Source organism: Ranitomeya imitator, chromosome 3 (assembly GCF_032444005.1).
Source record: "Ranitomeya imitator isolate aRanImi1 chromosome 3, aRanImi1.pri, whole genome shotgun sequence".
In the NCBI taxonomy this organism is placed as follows: Eukaryota; Metazoa; Chordata; class Amphibia; order Anura; family Dendrobatidae; genus Ranitomeya; species Ranitomeya imitator.
Genome location: NC_091284.1, coordinates 45,134,086 through 45,142,772, shown reverse-complemented (window position 1 = coordinate 45,142,772; position 8,687 = coordinate 45,134,086).

The following is an 8,687-nucleotide window of genomic DNA, read 5'->3' as shown; positions in this document are numbered from 1 at the left end:
AATGTGTGCCGTACACTGATGACACATGGATGAAATCGGTTTATCATCAGCGTGACATGTATCGGCGCCTGGGAAGAAGCAGTACAGTTCAGGCTGTTCCCAGATGCCGGCTACTGAAGGTATGAAGAAAAGTTGCATCCATAAGATGTGCGAAACCTGGCACTTAGCCTTGCTCTTCCCAATTTGCCCTGTGTAGGTGGCAAGTGGGGTAATAGGGTTGGGGTTGATGTCACCTTTGTATTGTCAGGGGACATCAAGCCCAGGTGTTAGTAATGTAGAGGTGTCTATAAGATGCCCCATTACTCACCCCATAGTGAATATTGAAATAAACACATAGCAAGAATAAAATCCTTTATCTAATATATAAAGGTGTGTGTGTGTGTGTGTGTCCGGGATTTTGGCCGTCGCAGCTACAGCCACAAAATTTTGCACAGTCACACGTCTGGACCCCGAGAGCGTCATAGGCTATGTTGTGAGGCGAAATTTTAACCCCGCACATTCCAATTCACCAAACAATTTTGCCCCTATCTACATAATGGGGAAAAAGTGAAAAGAAAAGTGTTGGAGGCAAATTGACAGCTGCCAGATGTGAACAAGGGGGACTTAAAGAGTGAGAGCGATGGCGCCAAAGAGTATATACCGTACAGTTGCTAAGGTGGGGCCCCGACATGGGATACTCACCACACGCGGGGATATGAACACACACACAAAATTCACCACACACTACCACGTGCTTGAACACATATCACCCTCAGCACACATTTCACCACACATTTCACCACACATACACCAACCTCGCCACATAAAAGTCGAAACACAAAAGTCGCCGCTCAAAACTCGCCACGCGCAAAACTCGCCACATGCAAAACTAGGCTCACGCAAAACTCGCCACACGTGCAAAACTCACCTTATGGAAAACTAGCCACACGCAAAACTTGCACACGTGGAAAAATTGCCACATACTCAAAACGCACCACACGTAAAACTCGCCACGCACAAAGCTCGCCATGCGCAAAACTTGCACACAACTTGCTACAGTAACCTGTCACAAGCAACTCGACACACAAAAAGTTGCTACACGCATGTCGCCACACAAAACTCATATCACAAAAGTCCCTACATGCATGTCGCCACACGCAACTCAACACACACAACTTGACACATGAAACTCGCCCTAAAACACACACAAGTCTGGTATCCTTCAAAAATAAAAATCTGATTAATAAGCAGACAAACTACAAGAGCAACAAATGTACCATAAAGGAAATACGGCAGCTGTCAGTCACATGACCTGTCTATTATGTGTATGTGTGAGCTAATATATACTGCCAGGGGGGAGTGTTGTGACCTGGTGGTCAGGACAATAATGGACCTGGTGGTTAAGAGCACACGGAATGACCTGATAGTTACTGATAATAAAGGACGAGGTCTGGGACGTGGGAACTCTGCTGACCGCAATCCCTAATCCTATCAAACACACTAGAAATAGCCGTGGATTGCTCCTAACGCTCCCTATGCAACTCGGCACAGCCTAAGGAACTAGCTAGCCCTGAAGATAGAAAAATAAAGCCTACCTTGCCTCAGAGAAATTCCCCAAAGGAAAAGGCAACCCCCCACATATAATGACTGTGAGTAAAGATGAAAATACAAACACAGAGATTAAATAGATTTAGCAATGTGAGGCCCGACTTACTGAACAGACCGAGGATAGGAAAGGTTACTTTGTGGTCAACACAAAAACCTACAAAAAGACCACGCAGAGGGCGCAAAAAGACCCTCCGCACCGACTCACGGTGCGGAGGCGCTCCCTCTGCGTCTCAGAGCTTCCAGCAAGCAAGACAACAATAAAAATAGCAAGCTGGACAGAAAAATAGCAAAACAAAGAAATACTAGCAGGAACTTAGCTTCTGCTGGGAAGACAGGTCACAAGAACGATCCAGGAGTGAACTAGACCAATACTGGAACATTGACAGGTGGCATGGAGCAAAGATCTAAGTGGAGTTAAATAGAGCAGCCAGCTAATGAATTAACCTCTTCACCTGTGGAAGGAAACTCAGAAACACCCACCAGAGGAAGTCCATGGACAGAACCAGCCGAAGTACCATTCATGACCACAGGAGGGAGCCCGACAACAGAATTCACAACAGTACCCCCCCTTGAGGAGGGGTCACCGAACCCTCACCAGAGCCCCCAGGCCGACCAGGATGAGCCAAATGAAAGGCACGAACCAGATCGGCAGCATGAACATCAGAGGCAAAAACACAGGAATTATCTTCCTGACCATAACCCTTCCACTTGACCAGGTACTGGAGTTTCCGTCTCGAAACACGAGAATCCAAAATCTTCTCCACCACATACTCCAACTCCCCCTCAACCAACACCGGGGCAGGAGGATCAACGGATGGAACCACAGGCGCCACGTATCTCCGCAATAACGACCTATGGAACACATTATGGATGGCAAAAGAAGCAGGAAGGGCCAAACGAAATGACACAGGATTGATAACCTCAGAAATCTTATACGGACCAATGAAACGAGGCTTAAACTTAGGAGAGGAAACCTTCATAGGAACATAACGAGACGACAACCAAACCAAATCCCCAACACGAAGTCGGGGACCCACACAGCGCCGGCGGTTAGCGAAACGTTGAGCCTTCTCCTGGGACAATGTCAAATTGTCCACCACATGAGTCCAAATCTGCTGCAACCTATCCACCACAGTATCTACACCAGGACAGTCCGAAGACTCAACCTGCCCTGAAGAGAAACGAGGATGGAAACCAGAATTGCAGAAAAATGGCGAAACCAAAGTAGCCGAACTGGCCCGATTATTAAGGGCGAACTCAGCCAACGGCAAAAAGGACACCCAATCATCCTGATCAGCAGAAACAAAGCATCTCAGATATGTTTCCAAAGTTTGATTAGTTCGTTCGGTTTGGCCATTTGTCTGAGGATGGAAAGCCGAGGAAAAAGACAAATCAATGCCCATCCTTGCACAAAAGGATCGCCAAAACCTCAAAACAAACTGGGAACCTCTGTCAGAAACGATGTTCTCCGGGATACCATGTAAATGAACCACATGCTGGAAAAATAATGGCACCAAATCAGAGGAGGAAGGCAATTTAGACAAAGGTACCAAATGGACCATCTTAGAAAAGCGATCACAAACCACCCAATTGACCGACATCTTTTGAGAGACGGGGAGATCCGAAATAAAATCCATAGAAATATGCGTCCAGGGCCTCTTCGGGACCGGCAAGGGCAAAAGCAACCCACTGGCACGAGAACAGCAGGGCTTAGCCCGAGCACAAGTCCCACAGGACTGCACAAAAGAACGCACATCCCGTGACAAAGACGGCCACCAAAAGGATCTAGCCACCAAATCTCTGGTACCAAAGATTCCAGGATGCCCAGCCAACACTGAACAATGAATCTCAGAGATAACTCTACTAGTCCATCTATCAGGGACAAACCGTTTCTCCGCTGGGCAACGGTCAGGTCTATCAGCCTGAAATTTTTGCAGCACCCGCCGCAAATCAGGAGAGATGGCAGACAAAATTACCCCCTCTTTGAGAATACCCGCCGGCTCAGGAACACCCGGAGAGTCAGGCACAAAACTCCTTGACAGGGCATCAGCCTTCACATTCTTAGAGCCCGGAAGGTACGAAACCGCAAAATCAAAACGGGAGAAAAATAACGACCATCGAGCCTGTCTCGGATTCAACCGTTTGGTAGACTCAAGATAAGTCAAATTCTTGTGATCTGTCAAGACCACCACACGATGCTTGGCTCCTTCAAGCCAATGACGCCACTCCTCGAATGCCCACTTCATGGCCAACAACTCACGATTACCAACATCATAATTATGCTCAGCAGGCGAAAACTTTCTAGAAAAGAAAGCACATGACTTCATCACCGAGCCATCAGAACTTCTTTGCGACAAAACAGCCCCTGCTCCAATCTCAGAAGCATCAACCTCAACCTGAAACGGGAGCGAAACATCTGGCTGGCACAACACAGGGGCAGAAGAAAAACGACGCTTCAACTCCTGAAAAGCCTCTACAGCTGCAGAAGACCAATTGACCACATCAGCACCCTTCTTGGTCAAATCAGTCAACGGTTTAGCAACAGTAGAAAAATTAGCGATGAAGCGCCAATAAAAATTAGCAAAGCCTAGGAACTTTTGCAGACTCTTCACAGATGTCGGCTGAGTCCAATCGTAAATGGCCTGGACTTTAACAGGGTCCATCTCGATAGTAGAAGGGGAAAAATGAACCCCAAAAATGAAACCTTCTGAACTCCAAAGAGACATTTTGACCCCTTCACAAACAAGGAATTCGCACGAAGGACCTGGAACACCATTCTGACCTGCTTCACATGAGATTCCCAATCATCCGAAAAGACCAAAATATCATCCAAATACACAATCAGGAATTTATCCAGGTACTCTCGGAAGATGTCATGCATAAAGGACTGAAATACTGATGGAGCATTGGAAAGCCCGAATGGCATAACCAGGTACTCAAAATGGCCCTTGGGCGTATTAAATGCTGTTTTCCATTCATCGCCTTATTTAATACGCACAAGATTATACGCGCCACGAAGATCTATCTTGGTGAACCAACTAGCCCCTTTAATACGAGCAAACAAATCAGACAGCAACGGCAAAGGATACTGAAATTTGACTGTAATTTTATTAAGAAGGCGGTAATCAATACAAGGTCTCAAAGAACCATCCTTCTTAGCCACAAAAAAAAACCCTGCCCCTAACGGTGATGACGACGGGCGAATATGGCCTTTCTCCAAGGATTCCTTTATATAACTCCGCATAGCGGCGTGTTCTGGCACAGATAAATTGAACAATCGGCCCTTAGGAAACTTACTACCAGGAATCAAATTAATTGCACAATCGCAATCCCTATGAGGAGGTAGGGCACTGGCTTTGGGCTCATCAAATACATCCCGATAATCCGACAAAAACTCTGGAACTTCAGAAGGAGTGGAAGACGAAATAGACAAAAATGGAACATCACCATGTACCCCCTGGCAACCCCAGCTGGACACAGACATAGATTTCCAGTCCAATACTGGATTATGAACCTGTAGCCATGGCAACCCCAAAACGACCACATCATGCAGATTATGCAACACCAGAAAGCGGATATCCTCCTGATGTGCAGGAGCCATGCACATGGTCAATTGGGTCCAGTACTGAGGCTTATTCCTGGCCAAAGGCGTAGCATCAATTCCCCTCAATGGAATAGGATACTGCAAGGGCTCCAAGAAAAAACCACAGCGCCTAGCATACTCCAAGTCCATCAAATTCAGGGCAGCGCCTGAATCCACAAATGCCATAACAGAATAGGATGACAAAGAGCAAATCAGAGTAACGGACAATAGAATTTAGACTGTACCGTACCAATGGTGGCAGACCTAGCGAACCGCTTAGTGCGCTTAGGACAATCGGAGATAGCATGAGTGGAATCACCACAGTAAAAACATAGCCCATTCCGACGTCTGTGTTCTTGCCGTTCAGCTCTGGTCAAAGTCCTATCACATTGCATAGGCTCAGGCCCATGCTCAGATAGTACCGCCAAATGGTGCACAGCTTTACGCTCACACAAGCGTCGATCGATCTGAATGGCCAAAGACATAGACTCATTCAGACCAGCAGGCATGGGAAATCCCACCATGACATACTTAAGGGCTTCAGAGAGACCCTTTCTGAAGATTGCTGCCAGGGCACATTCATTCCACTGAGTGAGCACAGACCACTTTCTAAACTTCTGACAATATATCTCCGCTTCATCCTGACCCTGACACAGAGCCAGCAAGATTTTCTCTGCCTGATCCACTGAATTAGGTTCGTCATAAAGCAATCCAAGCGCCAGGAAAAACGCATCAACATCACGCAATGCCGGATCTCCTGGCGCAAGGGAAAATGCCCAGTCTTGAGGGTCACCACGTAACAAAGAAATAATGATCTTTACTTGTTGAACAGGGTCACCTGAGGAGCGAGGTTTCAAGGCAAGAAACAATTTACATTTTTTTTTTAAATTCAAGAACTTAGATCTATCACCAAAAAACAAATCAGGAATTGGAATCCTAGGCTCTGACATCGGATTCTGAACCACAAAATCTTGAATGTTTTGTACCCTTGTAGTGAGATTATCCATCCAAAAGGACAGACCTTGAATGTCCGTGTTTACACCTGTGTCCTGAACCACCCAGAGGTAAATGGGAAAAGAGAGACAAAACACACTGCAAAGAAAAAAAATGGTCTCAGAACTTCTCTTATCCCTCTATTGAGATGCATTAGTACTTTGGGCCACCTGTACTGTTATGACCTGGTGGTCAAGACAATAATGGACCTGGTGGTTAAGAGCACACGGAATGACCTGATAGTTACTGATAATAAAGGACGAGCTCTGGGACGTGGGAACTCTGCTGACCGCAATCCCTAATCCTATCAAACACACTAGAAATAGCCGTGGATTGCTCCTAACGCTCCCTATGCAACTCGGCACAGCCTAAGGAACTAGCTAGCCCTGAAGATAGAAAAATAAAGCCTACCTTGCCTCAGAGAAATTCCCCAAAGGAAAAGGCAGCCCCCCACATATAATGACTACGCTCCCTCTGCGTCCCAGAGCTTCCAGCAAGCAAGACAACAATAAAAATAGCAAGCTGGACAGAAAAATAGCAAAACAAAGAAATACTAGCAGGAACTTAGCTTCTGCTGGGAAGACAGGTCACAAGAACGATTCAGGAGTGAACTAGACCAATACTGGAACATTGACAGGTGGCATGGAGCAAAGATCTAAGTGGAGTTAAATAGAGCAGCCAGCTAACGAATTAACCTCTTCACCTGTGGAAGGAAACTCAGAAACACCCACCAGAGGAAGTCCATGGACAGAACCAGCCGAAGTACCATTCATGACCACAGGAGGGAGCCCGACAACAGAATTCACAACAGGGGAGGGCTTCCTGTTGGCGGGGGATTTATCAGGCTGCCAATTTAGCTTACAAATACTGAGGTAAAAATACTGAACAAATAACGTGTGAACGAGGTCTAATACAGGAGGAGATGACACACAGGTATATACTATATACAGGGGAGATGACACACAGATATATACTATATACAGGAGAGATGACACACAGGTATATACTATATACAGGGGAGATGACACACAGGTATATACTATATACAGGGGAGATGACACACAGGTATATACTATATACAGGGGAGATGACACACTGGTATATGCTATATACAGGGGAGATGACACACAGATATATACTATATACAGGAGAGATGACACAGGTATATACAGGAGGAGATGACACACAGGTATATACTATATACAGGAGGAGCTGACATAAAGGTATATACTATATACAGGGGAGATGACACACAGGTATATACTATATACAGGGGAGATGACACACAGGTATATACTATATACAAGAGGAGATGACACACACACATATATACTATATACAGGGGAGATGACACACAGGTATACACTATATACAGGAGAGATGATACACAGGTATATACTATATAAAAGTGATGACACATAAGTCTATAGAGGAGATGACATACAGCAGGTATATACTATATACAGGGGAGATCACACACAGATATATACTATATACAGGAGAGATGACACACAGGTATATACTATATACAGGAGGAGATGACACAGGTATATACTATATACAGGGGAGATGACACACAGATATATACTATATACAGGAGAGATGACACACAGGTGTCGGGGTCGTCACGACAATACCCTTCATCCACCAGTCATTCCAAATCAGATTAAAAGCAGTGGTACCGGAGTGAAGAATGAGTCAGACAATAGCTGGTTCAAACTCAGTGTCTGCTTATGCCTCCACACGTAGTGGCAACCTCACAGCAACAACAACTTTATTTTCTAATACACAACATTATATGATCTATTGGGGGAAGGTGTGCAGAGGGCGGGGATAGGCGGGGGTTAAGCAATGTATCTAGTATTCAGTCCTTCTGGTTGGCTCTGACGTCATCTGATGAATCTTCCTTTGTCTACATCTTGTTAAGTTTCGATTTCCAGAGAAATGATACTTGGCTTCTGGAATGTGTAACTTGTTCCTTCTGCCGAGTGAAAGTGGGGCAAAGGTGAATACTGGCAGCCATCTTAAATACAATTACATATGCATTAGCAAGCAAAGGGGAAAAACTTATTGTTTCACAGCATAAGAATATATAAAAGTACAAAAGAGTATAAAGATAATATATTTTTACCTTGACAATCCCCCCTAAACACTAAGTTTTTCCCTAAAAAGAAAGATCCTTCGAGACTGTCCATGTGAAGGGAAAGGGGAGATGGATTTCTTCATCCAGACACCTCAGAAGCTCTCCCCTTGTGAGAGGCCTCCAGGCAGCTGAACCCTTCACTAGCTTCACATGGAGTTCTCCCGCTGTCCCTAAACTAAATCTCTTAGCATCATCTGAGAATAAGGGGTTTTGTCTATCTTCTTGAGGGGGACATACTTAGGGATCTCCCCTGGATCAGTGCCATTGTACTCTAGTGGGTCTACTTCTTGGTTGAGGAAGGTGCCAGTCGGAGTTGCCTCAGTGATAACCTTTTTATACAGGGGAATAACACAACAGAGGATTATCGATCCAACTACAAGA